The sequence below is a fragment of the Balaenoptera physalus genome (assembly GCF_965194825.1).
Source record: "Balaenoptera physalus genome assembly, chromosome: 12".
Classification (NCBI taxonomy): Eukaryota; Metazoa; Chordata; class Mammalia; order Artiodactyla; family Balaenopteridae; genus Balaenoptera; species Balaenoptera physalus.
This window is the reverse complement of record NC_138897.1, coordinates 11,962,493-11,979,769: the sequence shown is the minus strand read 5'-3', so window position 1 is coordinate 11,979,769 and position 17,277 is coordinate 11,962,493. Positions and strand designations below refer to the sequence as shown.

General features: G+C 35.5%; 1 long non-coding RNA gene across 1 annotated transcript in view; it reads left to right on the top strand.

Moving 5' to 3' along the window:
* LOC309639117 overlaps nucleotides 1-11,515 on the top strand; it is a 352,791-nt gene extending 341,276 nt beyond the window's left edge. The window contains exon 3 of the long non-coding RNA XR_014251479.1: nucleotides 11,253-11,515. This is a non-coding gene — a long non-coding RNA (uncharacterized lncRNA). The remainder of the gene's footprint in view (nucleotides 1-11,252) is intronic.
* The last annotated feature ends 5,762 nt before the right edge of the window (nucleotides 11,516-17,277 follow it).

Here is a 17,277-nt window from a genome sequence, read left to right as displayed (position 1 = left end):
GTTTTCTTTTCCTTAATATTTCACTCCTCTCTCGTTGCTTTTGTGATTTCTGACAAGAGGTCCATTGTAATTCTTATTGTTGTATATATGTGTATGGTACATCTTTTGAAATTGCCCCATAATTCTTGGATGTTTTGCTCTGCTTTCTTTTTCTTTTTTTTTTTAGCATTTTTTGGGCTTCTTTCTAAGAATTTCCATCTCCTTGCTTAGATCTGATCTTGCATGCCATGTATTTTTCCATTACATCCCTTAATATTAAATATATTAATATTAGTTACTTTAAATTCTCTGCTTGATAATTCTAACATCTATGTCTGGAATGAATCTGTTTCTCATTATTATTGTATTTCTTCAGAGTGAGTTGAAGAAATTTTTTTTTTACTTTTGGAATGCCATTTTATTTTTTGTTCACAGCCAGACTTGAATTCAATCACAGAAACTGAAATAAATATGTCCTTTTAATGAGAAAATTTATATTAATCTGGTTAGAAGTTGTCTCTATGTTACGTTTTCTATAGTGTAGGTAACAGAGGCTTTAAATTCCTCAAGTATCTTCTACTTTTTTTGTCTCCCTTCTTGACTTTGGGCTTCCCTAAGGACTCCTCAGATTCTGTGTCATGAAGGCCTTTTAGCTGCAACTCACTGCAATTACACTGGTGACTTGTTTTGGTGGCAGGATGTGGGGGAGAACTATTCTATATTCTTATGATTAAATATCAGACTTTCAGTGAATCTCTGTTCCTGGACTGTGGCCTTCACATGTGTTCCTCATTAGTATAGCTTTTTTTTTTTTTTTTAATCCTTAAGATACAGGAAGGCTAGAAGGCCCTGGAGAGAGAGGATACCCTTCCTCCAGGAGAGAGAAAGCTCTGGTATAGCCTGATATAGCTCTGGTATAGTCTTTTTCCTTGCAAAATTGATTATCACTGTGGAGAATTCTATGGCTATATTTTACTGTGATCATTCTTTCTTACCCTCCCAGCCAGAGCTATGAGTAGATCTTTTCTGGTTCTTCACTTTGAGAACCTAATATGGCCACAGGTGGTAAACTCCTTGAAAGTGTAGGGACCCTCTGAGTTGGAAGTCCCAAGATTTTCTCAGATTTCAGTAATTTGTAAAAATTACTATTCAACTGTTTCTATCAGTACATGGCTCCGAGGGCATCTTCTCAGGTAAACATCTTTGCTGTGACTCTGGAATTGCCCATCTCTCCACATTTCAAGATGATGGTTTGCCCTATGACCTCAATTCTCTGATGTATCCAAGAAGTTACTGATTTTCAGTTTCTTTAACCTTTTATTGTTGTGAGAATGGGAGTGATGACCCCCAAGCACCTTAAGGTATCAAAGGTGAAACAGGAAGTTCGTGAATCGTTTTTGAGCTCTTTATACAAAGCTGGTCACTGGAGAAAACTAGGTTAATTTACATAAGTATCCCTGGGAACTTTTGTAAGGGAATTAATAAAGCCCCTGATATTTGTAGAAAACTCAGGGACCCCTTAAATTTAGGTAATAGGCTTTATGCTAATAGGGTAATTGGGGGCAAACAATTAATTTAAAAAATTGAAATATGTGAGTATAGTGTATCATAAGTTTTGGAGATGTATGAGACTGGTAAGAAATCAATTTCAGTAAATGAAAAAACATGCAAGTGCCTAGTTATACTTAGCATCATTTAAAATTAAGATGAAAATGTGAACACACACAGAAAAGGAAGGTATGAAATAACTTCAAATTTGACATCATTACACAGTTTAATTTATATTATGAAAATTATTTTACACCTTTGTTTTTTATAGCTTGTTTTACAGTTATTACTAAATTGAATCAAGTTCTGATTGAATAACAAGGGAAATTCTTTGGATCATTGAATTATGTTATTTCTTCATAAATTCATACCTCATTTTAATTAGTAAGTTTAAAAAAATGAATTAGAAACATGTATGATGTCTTCTGGATTTGAACGTGAAATGATAATTCCTTTCATTATTTCTGTTTTCTGTGTCCCTGGTTCTTAAGAAGGTTATGGAACTGCAGCCAGAATGTGAACATCATATATTCCCCCAAAGTACTTCCAAGGAAAAATGGTATAAAGCATCTAATTTCTTGATGACACAGTTCCTTCTTACTTAAAGTGATGATAACAATCTCACTCAGGCTCAAGTGAGTCCAGAGTCCGAACATACAGCTGCTCATTTTTATTGAAACAAGGAATAGATTTTTAATAGAAAATTTTCCCCTTTCAATTCCCTTTGAAAATTATTTTAGATATTTGTGAATTTTTGGCATTTGAATTTCAATATCTGTGTAAAAATATAATCTGATGTGGAATTATATTTTTAAATGCATTAGGTTGTACTGGTATCACTTAGGTCTGGTATTACTTCTGAGCTTTTTTTAACAAGTAAGCAAAACAGTTTGGTAGGCTGATACCTATCCAATTAGTCATTACCCAATTAAAATTAATGCATTCATCTATTAAAGTAACCAACACACTAATTGAGATAAATTAGACCATAATCTAAACTATTTATGAAAGACAGCAGCTAATAATTTATAATTCAGTTGGTGACAAAGAATGGATCCTTTGTTTTCAAGGGAAATATTTTTTAAATTATCATTAAGTTCAGACTTGTAAAATAAATAATACAGGTCACATTCTTTCACAAGTTTCTTTTTAAATTTCTTTTGTACAAATTAGCTAATAAAATTCCCAATCATAATTTGTCTTAAGACCACCAACAATTTAATAATAATCCAGTATAAAGGAGTAAAAGATAATCCTTTTAGAGAGGAAGACGTTACAAATAGAGGTGACCAAAAATCTTTATGTCTGAGAGATTCCTATTTAGCTTCAGTTGAGGTACATGTGAAAACCATGAAAAAATCGCCAGCAGGAATATGTGAATGGATGTATTCTGTTATCCTTCAGGATAGTAAACTCACCTTTCAAACAATGCCAGGCACTTGTCTATATTCCTGGAAGTTATTATTGAGACATGCATTCTGGTTACCTTAGCAGTGAATTTTTAGCACTAGTAAATTTTCTATGAAGTTAAAAAACATGAAGATATTCCCATCACTGAAGGTGACAATTCATAGTCCCAAATGTGGCTTAATACTAACCCTCAGATCTCTAGAGCCAAGAGCTCTTTTATGCCCATCATTCCTAGTAGGATATTGCTACAAAGATCTTGGTCAAATTCCTTTACCCCTTTGACAATGAAGAAGCAAGGGCATTGAAGTCCATGACTGATCTGGTACTCAGGGGCTATGATGCTGCTAGGTGTTGTTCCTCTTAAAGGAAAAGGGCTGAAGGAGCTCTCCAGTAGCACCAGAACAAGATGCCAACTTGTTAGGAGCAGAGTTCAACTTACAAGCTTTGGAACATTGGATATTGTCTCTTGCTCTCCTTATAGGATGGTTAAGCTAATATGAAGAAATAGTTTCTAATCTTAGCCTTGCCCAAAAGACCCAAGACACGATATGGTATGATCTCACTGATGCCACAACCTAGAAAGCTTTGGTCTCCCCTTTTCAGGAATCTTTAATCATCTCATGCCCTTTATTCTGAATGTAAAATGACATGATCCAGAAAACAGCAGCTCTGACATTTGGGCACAATTGACAGTAGCTTGAGTGTGTAGGTGTGTATATGTCAGATGGGCTAATTTACATGAATTGCTCTAGGATAGCAATCATATCTTATAATTTGGTATCAGGACAAGTCAGTGTTAAGGTTCAGGGCTCTAAAATTGCACCATAATATAACTAAGGATGGAGTGCTTGTGTGTAGAAGAAGATGATATAAGTAAGGGTTATTTGACTTTAAAATATAACATTAGGAAGTCCAACAAGACATGAGTCTTCCTAGATCCTAAACACAAGTCAAGATTCTGCTTAAGACTTTGCTACTCAAATTATGGCCTGTGGGTCAGCAGCAACATTAACATTCACCTGGAAGCTTGGTGGAAAGGCATAATCTCATCAACCAGAACCCAGTTTAAAAATATGCTCAGGTGATTCGCATGTATATTAACATCAGAGAAAAAGTAAATAAGAAAAAATTATCACTCAAAGTATGTTCAACAGTAAAATTTTTGTCTAAGTGACAGTCTATATAAGGCTGCCTATACTGTACTGGGGAGAGGGGGGTCTCACTTGTTTTTCAATCCTAGAAGATTGGTAATGTTGTGTCACTATCTGCCCCATCATTAGCAGTGATAGTTTTAGTTTAATCAGAGAAAGTGTGGCCCTTGTGTCCTCACCATCATACTAAGTAGATGTTCTGAAAAACGGCAAAGGCTAACATTGACTGGATTATTCTTCTACCACTCTCCAATTGCAGTGTAAATCAAACTTACTATTCTCAACCACATAGTAAATATTTACCTGCTGTTCATTTGTTCCACAGATACGTCCAACACCATTCTTATATGCTTTCTACCGAAGCTTTCAGGAAGATGGGATTAAGAGCAGGATCTACTTGGGACTTGCACAGGTCCTAATTCACAAGACAGGCTCTCTTTGTGTCATAATAATGACTGACATGATTAACAAATGATTGAATTATTGATAAAATTTGATTTAATATGTGTGTATGCATGTGCACGTGTGTATACCCTAAATGAGTCACTGGACATGATAATAAGCAGAGACACTTTTAATCTTATCAGTTGCATTATTATGATTAAGATTATATAATTAATCAATTGAATAATTGTAACAATTCTTTATCTTCTCCTTTATCTAAGCACCTTAATTCTAAGTGCTTTATACACATTTACTCATTTAATTTTACAAACAACCCTCAGGTAAGGTATTATAATAATTACTTTTATATAAGTGAGCATGAAGAAGTGAAATACTTCTCTAAAGTAACACAGCTAAAAAGTGGTGTATTAGGACTAGAATTCAAGTCCTATTCAAGAGGCCATGGTCTTAAACACTAAGAAATAACATAGATCTTAATATAGTTTTGGAAGTTGTATTTCCCAGGAAGCAGATTCTGGACTGAGGTTTGTGTGCAGCAAGTTTATTGGTGAGTGACCATAGGAAAGACATTTGTGAAGGTGTAAGGGCTGCAGGATGGGGCAGAAGGAAACAAACTGAGTACAGTCATCCTGCAACATCCATGGGGGTATTGGTTCCAGGACCCTCTGCAGATACCCAAATGCTCGTATGCTCAAGTCCCATATGTAGAATGGCATAGTACAGTTGGCCATCTGTATCTGTGGGTCCCCCATCCACGGATTCAACCAACCACATCCTTGCCAACACTTGTGGTTTTCTTTTTAATAACCATCCCAACAGGTGTGAGGTGATACCTCATTGTGGTTTTTCCCTGATGATTGGTTATGTTAACACAATTTCATATAACCTATCAATCATTTGTATGTCTTCCCTGGAAAGATGTCTATTCATGTCCTTTGCTCATTGTTAATTGGGTTATTTGGTTTCATTGCCATCAAGTTGAGAGTTCTTTATGTAGATTGGACATTAACCCTTATCAGATACAATTTGTGGTGTGATATTTTCTCCCGTTCTGTAGGTTGCCTTTTCTATGTACTGATTGTTTCTTTTGCTGTGCAGAAGCTCTTTAGTTCAATGAACTTCCACTTGTTTATTTACTTAGATTTTCAATGAAAAAAAAAAAAACTAGATTTGCTGATTTAAGAAGTGGATTAATCCACCTTAGTTCAGTTGTTTTTGATTTGTTCAGTTACCTGTGTAAAAGGGAAAGATTCACATAGTGTAAAAGGGCCTTCAGGGCTGAGAACAGAGGCAGATTATTTTAAAGGGAGTTGTATAAGAAAGAGGGCAGATTAACCTCTCTGATAGACTTATCAGTCTAGATATTTGGCATTCTCTGCTTTGGCTTTAATAGCCTCTACAATGATTAAAAATTAAAATGCACTTTTGATTCTCTGTTAACTTTGATGTCGGTATATTTTCCTGTCAGGTAATACTATTTCTGCTTGGGAATTTGAAACTGTTATAACTTGAAAACTTGATCGGTCACATATTTAAGGGTGGAGGCAAGTAGCTCAACACTGAAAGGTCAACTCCAATATTGCATTTAGGTTTAGCCATGGTTATAGGTAGGCCACAGATCTGTACACTGTAGATGCAACCATGTACAATGTGCTTGCAGAATTTAGAGAGTTTTAGGGGTGGAACCAAGATGGCGGAGTAGAAGGACGTGCTCTCACTCCCTCCGGTGAGAACACCAGAATCACAACTATCTGCTGGACAATCATTGACAGGAAGACACTGGAACTCACCAAAAGAGATACCCCACATCCAAAGACAAAGGAGAAGCCACAGTGAGATGGTAGGAGGGGTGCAATCACAGTAAAATCAAATCCCATAATTGCTGCGTGGGTGACTCACAGACTGGAGAACACTTATACCACAGAAGTCCACCCACTGGAGTGAAGGTACTGAGCCCCACATCAGTCTTCCCAACCTGTGGGTCCGGCAATGGGAGGAGGAATTCCTAGAGAATCAGCCTTTGAAGCCTAGTGAGACTTGCTTGCGGGACGTTGACAGGACTGGGGGAAACAGAAACTCCACTCTTGGAGGGCACACACAAAGTAGTGTGCACATCGGGACCCAAGGGAAGGAGCAGTGACCCCAGGTGACTGAACCAGACCTGCCTGCTAGTGTTGGAGGTTCTCCTGCAGAGGCGGGGGGTGGCTGTGGCTCACCGTGGGGACAAGGACACTGGCAGCAGAAGTTCTGGGAAGTACTCCTTGGCATGAGCCCTCCCAGAGTCTGCCATTAGCCCTACCAAAGAGCCCAGGTAGGCTCCAGTGTTGGGTTGCCTCAGGCCAAACAACCACAAGGAGGGAACCCAGCCCCACCCATCAGCAGTCAAGCTGACTAAAGTTTTACTGAGCTCTGCCCACAAGAGCAACAGTCAGCTCTACCCACCACCAGTCCCTCCCATCAGGAAACTTGCACAAGCCTCTTAGATAGCCTCATCCACCAGAGGGCAGACAGCAGAAACAAGAAGAACTACAATCCTGCAGCCTGTGGAGCAAAAACCACATTCACAGACAGATAGACAAGATGAAAAGGCAGAGGGCTATATACCAGATGAAGGAACAAGATAAAACCCCAGAAAAACAACTAAATGAAGTGGAGATAGGCAACCTTCCAGAAAAAGAATTCAGAATAATGATAGTGAAGATGATCCAGGACTCAGAAAAAGAATGGAGGCAAAGATTGAGAAAATGCAAGAAATGTTTAACAAAGACCTAGAAGAATTAAAGAACAAACAAACAGAGATGAACAATGCAATAACTGAAATGAAAACTACACTAGAAGGAATCAATAGCAGAATAACTGAGGCAGAAGAACGGATAAGTGACCTGGAAGACACAATGGTGGAATTCACTGCTGTGGAACAGAATAAAGAAAAAAAATGAAATGAAGACAGCCTAAGAGCCCTCTGGGACAACATTAAACGCAACAACATTCACAGTATAGGGGTCCCAGAAGAAGAGAGAGAAAGGACCAGAGAAAATATTTGAAGAGATTATAGTCGAAAACTTCCCTAACATGGGAAAGAAAATAGCTACCCAAGTCCAGGAAGCACAGAGAGTCCCATATAGGATAAACCCAAGGAAAAAAACGCTGAGACACATAGTAATCAAATTGACAAAAAATAAAGACAAAAATTATTGAAAGCAGCAAGGGAAAAATGACAAATAACATACAAGGGAACTCCCATAAGGTTAACAGCTGATTTCTCAGGAGAAACTCTACAAGCCAGAAGGGAGGGGCATGATATACTTAAAGTAATGAAAGGGAAGAACCTGCAACCAAGATTACTCTACCCGGCAAGGATCTCATTCAGATTCGATGGAGAAATCAAAAGCTTTACAGACAAGCAAAAGCTAAGAGAATTCAGCACCACCAAACCTGCTCTACAACAAATGTGAAAGGAACTTCTCTAAGTGGGAAGCACAAGAGAAGAAAAGCACCTACAAAAACAAACCCAAAATAATTAAGAAAATGGTCATAGGAACATACATATCGATAATTACCTTAAATGTGAATGGATTAAATGCTCCAACCAAAAGACACAGGCTTGCTGAATGGATACAAAAACAAGATCCATCTATGTGCTGTCTACAAGAGACCCACTTCAGACCTAGGGACACATATAGACTGAAAGTGAGGGCTTGGAAAAAGATATTCAATGCAAGTGAAAATCAAAAGAAAGCTGGAGTAGCAATACTCATATCAGATAAAATAGACTTTAACATAATGTTACAAGAGACAAGGAAGGACACTACATAATGATCAAGGGATCAATTAACGAAGAAGATATAACAATTATAAATATATATGCACCCAACATAGGAGCACCTCAATACATAAGGCAACTGCTAACAGCTATAAAAGAGGAAATCGACAGTAACACAATAATAGTGGGAGACTTTAACACCTCACTTACACCAATAGACAGATCATCCAAAAAGAAAATAAGGAAACAGAAGCTTTAAATGACACAATAGACCAGATAGATTTAATTGATATTTATAGGACATTCCATCAAAAAACAGCAGACTACACTTTCTTCTCCAGTGCGCATGGAACATTCTCCAGGATAGATCACATCTTGGGTCACAAATCAAGCCTCAGTAAATTTAAGAAAATTGAAATCATATCAAGCATCTTTTCTGATCACAACGCTATGAGATTAGAGATGAATTACAGGGAAAAAAACGTAAAAAACACAAACACATGGAGGCTAAACAATACGTTACTAAATAACCAAGAGATCACTGAAGAAATCAAAGAGGAAATCAAAAAATACCTAGAGACAAATGACAATGAAAACACGATGATCCAAAACGTATGGGATGCAGCAAAAGCAGTTCTAAGAGGGAAGTTTATAGCTATATAAGCCTACCTCAAGAAACAAGAAAATCTCAAATAAACAATCTAACCTTACACCTAAAGGAACTAGAGAAAGAAGAACAAACAAAACCCAAAGTTAGCAGAAGGAAAGAAATCATAAAGATCAGAGCAGAAATAAATAAAATAGAAACAAAGAAAACAATAGCAAAGATCAATAAAACTAAAAGCTGGTTCTTTGAGAAGATAAACAAAACTGATAAACCATTAGCCAGACTCATCAAGAAAAAGAGAGAGAGGACTTAAGTCAATAAAATCAGAAATGAAAAAGGAGAAGTTACAACAGACACCGCAGAAATACAAAGCATCCTAAGAGACTACTACAAGCAACTCTATGCCAATAAAATGGACAACCTGGAAGAAATGGACAAACTCTTAGAAAGGTATAACCTTACAAAAGTGAACCAGGAAGAAATAGAGAATATGAACAGACCAATCACAAGCAATGAAATTGAAACTGTGATTAAAAATCTTCCAACAAAAAAAAAGTTCAGGACCATATGGCTTCACAGGTGAATTCTATCAAACATTTAGAGAAGAGCTAACACCTATGCTTCTCTCTTCCAAAAAACTGCAGAGGAAGGAACACTCCCAAACTCATTCTATGAGGCCATCATCACCCTGATACCAAAACCAGACAAAGATACTACAAAAAAAGAAAATTGCAGACCAATATCACTGATGAATATAGTTGCAAAAATCCTCAACAAAATACTAGCAAACAGAATCCAACAACACATTAAAAGGATCATACACCATGATCAAGTGGGATTTATCCCAGGGATGCAAGGATTCTTCAATATATGCAAATCAGTCAATGTGATACACCATATTAACAAATCGAAGAAGAAAAACCATATGATCATCTCAATAGATGCAGAAAAAGCTTTTGACAAAATTCAACACCCATTTCTGATAAAAACTCTCCAGAAAGTGAGCATAGAGGGAACCTACCTCAACATAATAAAGGCCATATACGACAAACCCACAGCAAACATCATTCTCAATGGTGAAAAACTGAGAGCATTTCTTCTAAGATCAGGAAAAAGACAAGGATGTCCACTCTCACCACTATTATTTAACATAGTTTTGAAAGTCCTAGCCACGGCAATCAGAGAAGAAAAAGAAATAAAAGGAAAACAAATTGTAAAAGAAGAAGTAAAATTGTCACTGTTTGCAGATGACATGATACTATACATAGAGAATCCTAAAGATGCCACCAGAAAACTACTAGAGCTAATCAATGAATTTGGTAAAGTTGCAAGATACAAAATTAATACGCAGAAATCTCTTGCATTCCTATACACTAATGATGAAAAGTCTGAAAGAGAAATTAAGGAAACACTCCTATTTACCACTGCAACAAAAAGAATAAAATACCTAGGAATAAACCTACCTAGGGAGACAAAAACCTGTATGCAGAAAATTATAAGACACTGATTAAAAAATTAAAGATGATACACCCAGATGGAGAGATATACCATGTTCTTGGATTGGAAGAATCAATATTGTGAAAATGAGTATACTACCCAAAGCAATCTACAGATTCAATGCAATCCCTATCAAATTACCAATGGCATTTTTTACGGAACTAGAACAAAAAATCTTAAAATTTGTATGGAGACACAAAAGACCCCGAATAGCCAAAGCAGTCTTGAGGGAAAAAAAACGGAGCTGGAGGAATCAGACTCCCTGACTTCAGACTATACTACAAAGCTACAGTAATCAAGACAATATGTTATTGGCACAAAAACTTAAACATAGATCAATGGAACAAGATAGAAAGCCCAGAGATAAACCCACACACCTATGGTCAACTAATCTATGACAAAGGAGGCAAGGCTATACAATGGAGAATAGACAGTCTCTTCAATAAGTGGTGCTGGGAAAACTGGACAGCTACATGTAAAAGAATGAAATTAGAACACTCCCTAAAACCATACACAAAAATAAACTCAAAATGGATTAGAGACCTAAATGTAAGAGCAGACACTATAAAACTCTTAGAGGAAAACATAGGAAGAACACTCTTTGACATAAATCACAGCAAGATCTTTTTTGATCCACCTCCTAGAGTAATGGAAATAAAAATAAAAATAAACAAATGGGACCTAATGAAACTTAAAAGCTTTTGCACACCAAAGGAAACCTTAAACAAGACAAAAAGACAACCCTCAGAATGGGAGAAAATATTTGCAAACGAATCAATGGACAAAGGATTGATCTCCAAAATATATAAACAGCTCATGCAGCTCAATATTAAAAAAACAAACAACCCAATCCAAAAATGGGCGGAAGACCTAAATGGACATTTCTCCAAAGAAGACATACAGATGGCCAAGAAGCACATGAAAAGCTGCTCAACATCACTAATTATTAGAGAAATGTAAATCAAAACTACAATGAGGTATCACCTCACACCAGTTAGAATGGGCATCATCGGAAAATCTACAAACAAGAAATGCTGGAGAGGGTGTGGAGAAAAGGGAACCCTCTTGCACTGTTGGTGGGAATGTAAATTGATACAGCCACTATGGAGAACAGAATGGAGGTTCCTTAAAAAACTAAAAATAGAATTACTGTATGATCCAGCAATCCCACTACTTGGCATACACCCAGAGAAAACCATAATTCAAAAAGACACATGCACCCCAATGTTCATTTCAGCACTATTTACAATTGCCAGGACATGGAAGCAACATAAATGCCCATCGACAGATGAATGGATAAAGAAGATGTGGTACATATATATATACAATGGAATATTACTCAGTCATAAAAAGGAACAAAATTGGGTCATTTGTAGAGACGTGGATGGATCTAGAGACTGTCATACAGAGTGAAGTAAGTCAGAAAGAGAAAAACAAATATCGTATATTAACGCATGTATGTGGAACCTAGAAAAATGGTACAGATGAACCAGTTTGCAGGGCAGAAATTGAGACACAGCTGTAGAGAACAAACGTATGGACACCAACGGGGGAAAGCCGCAGTGGGGTGAGGGTGGTGGTTTGATAAATTGGGAGATTGGGATTGACATGTATACACTGATGTGTATAAAATTGATGACTAATAAGGACCTGCTGTATAAAAAAAAAAATTAAATTAAAAAATTAAAAATAAAAAGAATTTAGAGAGTTTTAATTTAATGGTAATATCCTAAATTGCAATCAACCATGTTTCAAGAAAGGGATCCACAGTTTAACATTGTTTTGGCAAACTAAATAATTACAGAAATGTGCTTTAAAATTTTGTAATCATTCAAATTTTTTGCAGTTTTTACTTTGTTAATATTTTTCCCTTTTTCAGCAAGGCACTGAATTTTATTGATGCAGAAAGCTTTAAAATATTTTTTTAATATTTTAAGTGAAAAAAAATGAAAATTGATTTACTCAAACCAGCAAGACAGTTATAAAAGTAACTCACAGTGTAACTACTTTTTATGTTAATAAATATTAAAAACATCTTCAAACTATCGTTGATACTTCTATTATCTAAATAGAAAATTAACTTTAGCTGCATTGACAGTCCCTTTCATTGTCATTATCCTGAATATTAGCTGATAAAAGGGATCATTAGTTTATTTAGACACTCTCACATTGACCCTATCTTTACAAAATAATACAAATAACGCACAAAGAAGCAAGCAAGCCCTGTTATCATGCAACCAGTGTTTAGTATAATTTTACAGTCAGTATTCCAAGTATTTTGACTATGTACATTTTATTGGTTCTTTACTTGCTGTACTCTATTTCAGCCATAAAACAAAAGATAATTTATTCTGTCAACAGAGTGAAATAATGCTACTAGGTAATAGCGTCTGAAATGTTTATAAACCTATAAATGAAGACTGCACCATTAATATGAATGAATATAATCAAATGCTTTCACAATAATTGCTACATACCTAGCATAGGATAATTTAGCCATTTTTAGTACATTAGTTGCAGGTTTTATAATCAAGGAAAAGCTATCAGTGCTTACAAGCACTAATTTTCATGTTACAAAGCATGTTCTTTTAAAATCTTTTCATGTCAACATTAAGGCAATTATCGCAGGTTCCTATAGTTCCTTATGAACTCAACCAGATTTTGTATCATAACATATCTAACTTAACCATTTTGAAAAATAGACTAGCCAATTTAGAAAAACTACCCAATCAAGATGTCAAGTCAGGTAGGATCCTTGATTTTGGATCCTGATCACAACGCCATGATCCTGGAAAATTCCACAGTATCACATAAAATGTATGAAAGAATACTCTCTGCTGTGGTAAAGGGAATCTTACAAGACTGGGGTCAGCAAGAAGAGATGAGAAGCTTTGGTTCTGCTGTGATGTCAGCATGAGGCCCCAGTGATACCTGCTTTCAGGGGAGGACTCCTTCCCCCAGTGCAGGGAGTGGTATCAGCTTTCAGCTCTCAGCAGCTATGGAGATTGGGGATTGCATAAATTGTAGAGAACCCCCTCACCTGATGCCATACCCTTACTGGAACTGCTGACATCCAGTCACTAGAAAAGGCATGACTGGGGTGCCAGATGCTTACAGGAATTATCTGGGAGACCTTGGCACCTGTAGAATACCACCACCCTCATCCACATAGAGGGCAGAGCTTGGGTGCTGCTCCAACATCTAGATAAATATGTACACTTGGATCCAAAAAGCTGGTTGTTTAGTCATTCCACAGTAAACACTCAGGATCCTTTTCAGATATTGCTCAGTGCAATACAGTTTTTTAATTGAACCAGTATGTTTATTCACTGAAAAAATTATAAAAAATTAATCAAGCCAGACGTAGATGAAGACATAAAGAAATTCAGGTTCACAGATTTAAGCATAGATAGGTAGATAGATGGATACATAGAGCATTTACTCTTTGTTGAAAACCTAAGAATGAAAAGGAAATGGTAGTAAAAGTACAAAACATATTTGAAGATTATTTTAGTAACAATAATCATTTTGCATAACTTTCCTTATGTGAATTTATCTGACTTAACTCTGGATTGCATGGTACACTATTACATATATCAGTTCTAAGCTCCCTTTTCTAAAGGTCTGATTCTCCAAACATTTTGTTTGGTCTTCCCTTGATAGTGGATAGAAATCTATGTTAAATGACATTTTTTTTTTTAAAAAATGTAAATTCACTGGGGCAAGGATAGTAAATGGCAATATATCAAAATAACTGACCTGGGCCCTGGGGCTGGTCTTTATGGAAAGCTCTCACAGCATTTTGTGACCTTAAGCTGTAGGAATTTATGAGCCCTTGGTCTCTGCTTGGCTACTCTATAAGGCACTTCCATTCATGTCAGGTTTAACGAATAATAAACACAACCTCAAAGGAAAGAAATTAGGCTTTATACTGTGAAGTACACATTAGATTTTTTTGCACTAAAAATGCATAGAGAAGAGAATCATTATGCATGGCATTGTTTTCAAAATAGAAAAATTGCATCTATTGGAGCATTCTTTAGGCTTGTTCAAAATGAAAATGTTCTTCTCTCCATTTTTTTAAGTATTAACAAGGGAAATGATTTCTGACTGTCTTGTTACTATAGGAAACTATATTTTCAGCAGGAGAGAAATAGGATTGCTTTCATTACTTTAATTGCAAGACAGTTTTCCCAATGCAGAAAAGAATTGACTTCGGAGGCTTAAAAAGCACTCCTACAAAGCACTCATATGTAATGAAAACTCCTTGACACATTGCAGATGCCTATGATATTGTCCTACCTTTCAAAAAGATGTGAAACTTTCTGCAGCTGTTTCACATAAAGTATTGTGACACTGAGTAATTTAACTTTTGAGATATTTCATCCTTAAAAATTGTTTTTGGAGACAGAGTTATAGATAACACAACTGTATTCATTCATATTTACTGTTGCTTTTGTTGAATGCAAAAATGATTTGCCCAACTGTGTAATGAAGTTTATTCCAAGTTTTCCCTAAACTCTCTGCATATTCCTTTAGAATGGGATAGATGAGTTATATAAAATCTTCAATTTATGTGCAATGAGGTAAAATGCTAACAATGAAAGTGTTCTGATTTTACTACAGGGAAAATATTTAGTTGGGGGCAGGTAGCTGTTCTATGTTTGTATCCTCAGTTTTCTTTTTTAGGTGCTGTTTTTATTATCACACAGTAGCAATGAAAGGGTAAATGGTAAACATTCATCATCTAAGCATTGCATTTATTGATTTTCTTTTATGCAGCACTTTGCATACTTAGTGATATATGTAAGAAGCCAAGAAAAAGGAAAGGTTATAACTGTTCACTGATTACGAATTGCTCATGAGAGTTTTTTAAAAAAACTCTGTAACAGTTCATTAATAGGAAAACACTCATTTAACATGTTTTATATGCCTCATCTACAGCTTAAAGTGATAAAGAATTTTGTGCATGCTAACACGCACATGCCTTTACTTACTGAAAAGCCTCCACGTCTATTTCATATTTATGCACACACTGCCATTCTCAAACAAGGTAAATAACTGTTTGTTTTAGGTGACAATGATTTCCTGATGTTTTAATTTTCCATAACATAATTAGATATTGCGAGTAGCTGTGTACTTTTTGTTTTATTGTATTGGCAGCTGAAGCAGTAACATAGCAATCTAAATGTGTTAATGAAAGCTTTTTGCTTACAAATGGATTTACATGGATACATGACTAGGCTTCATGAAAATGGATTCCCATTTAGCTTTGAAAATTCATTTAATTACTGAGCATGATGGATGCACAGTAGAATTAAGTTTAAGTATTGATTAGTGATTGATAGACATTAGGGCTAAAATACTACATAAAAGTTAGTTTCTACCACTTGTCTTGTTAACTACCTGTGTCCAATATGATTATCATCTCTCAACACACCATTAAGAAAAAAAAATCAGTTTAATGTTCTCAAATTATGCAAACTAGACTTTTTTGAGTATGTTTTTCAAATGCTATTTGTAATCCATATAAATGAGGTTAAATGGTAGAAATTCATATATTCTAAAGTTCACAAACTCAGGTTGACAATAGGGAACTAATGTTAATCAACGTACGTAGCAGTAGCTGAGAATCAAAAATCCTCAGTTTGTAATTTTGGATCCATCATCCTTTCTGTGATTTGGGGCAAATCACTTTCTTCATTTTGCCTCTACTTTATACTTTGTAAAAGGTAAAAGATTTCTCTATTTCACATAGTTCTAGATTTTAGTGTAGTCACTTTGAAGGCAGAAATACTGCCTAAATGGAAGAAATAGTACTATTAATAAGCACACTTAACTGAAAAATAAGAATCTAGTGCATTATTTGTATGAAGTATAAAACCAAGCTAATTTAAGTTCTGTCCATCTTTTCTATCGGATGCTGCAACATGCATAAAATGTCAAGGCACTAATTTACATTCTATACATTCTCTGAAAAGGTCAGTGTCCAGTGCTATGCCACTTATCCAGTGGCTGGTTTTCCAGAAACTTCATTTCTCTGTAACAGAGTCAAATGTGAGAATAGATGTCAATCACCTAAAATAGCTCTTGTTAGGCCCACCTATAGAGCTATGCTATTGTTTTCTGTCTTCACTCAGAATCTTATTGACTATAGATAATTTAACATATTATTGTTTGCAGTTTGGGCTATTTTTTTTCACAATTCACAGCAAGTAAGAAACAGTTGAGCACAAATAGCTTGAGAATGATGACACCTGGAAAAGCTCAGCCCAAGGATAGATCAGAAATGTCAATTTGACAGTCAGGTATCAAAAAAATATGACAGAAAAGTTATAAAAAATTGAAGCAATATGGTGAGTTTTCCTACTGTTGACCCTGAATCTACAACAAACCAAAAAAATGAAACCATCTTTGATGTCTTCTGATTACATAAAGTTTGTAATCCATTTTTTAAAAGACATCATAAAACCATAGAAAATTAAACCAGGGAAGGAGGTGAGAGATTATCTGAGACTATAAATCCTCATTTTGCAGATGAAAAACTGAAGCAATATGAGTCTTATAATTTACCTAAGGTTATGAATAAAGATTTAAAATTAATAAAATTTTACTTGGGGTAAACTTTAGTTATTTATAAAGTTCTCTATGTAAAATAGTTTATTCCTTAGCAATATAGTGTGTGTGATGTTATATAGCTATATGTACATATTCATATTTATTTATATACCAACACATGCATCTTTCCAGCAACTATATATGAGAAACATATGTCTTAGTTGTCAAATATAACATTCCTCCAATATTTCTACAATATTTTTTAAACTCATATTTGAGGTTGAACATATTTATGCTATTAGGATTCACCCTAAATTTACAAGTCTATATCTGGAAAATAAACCTGATTCAGTCCAGAA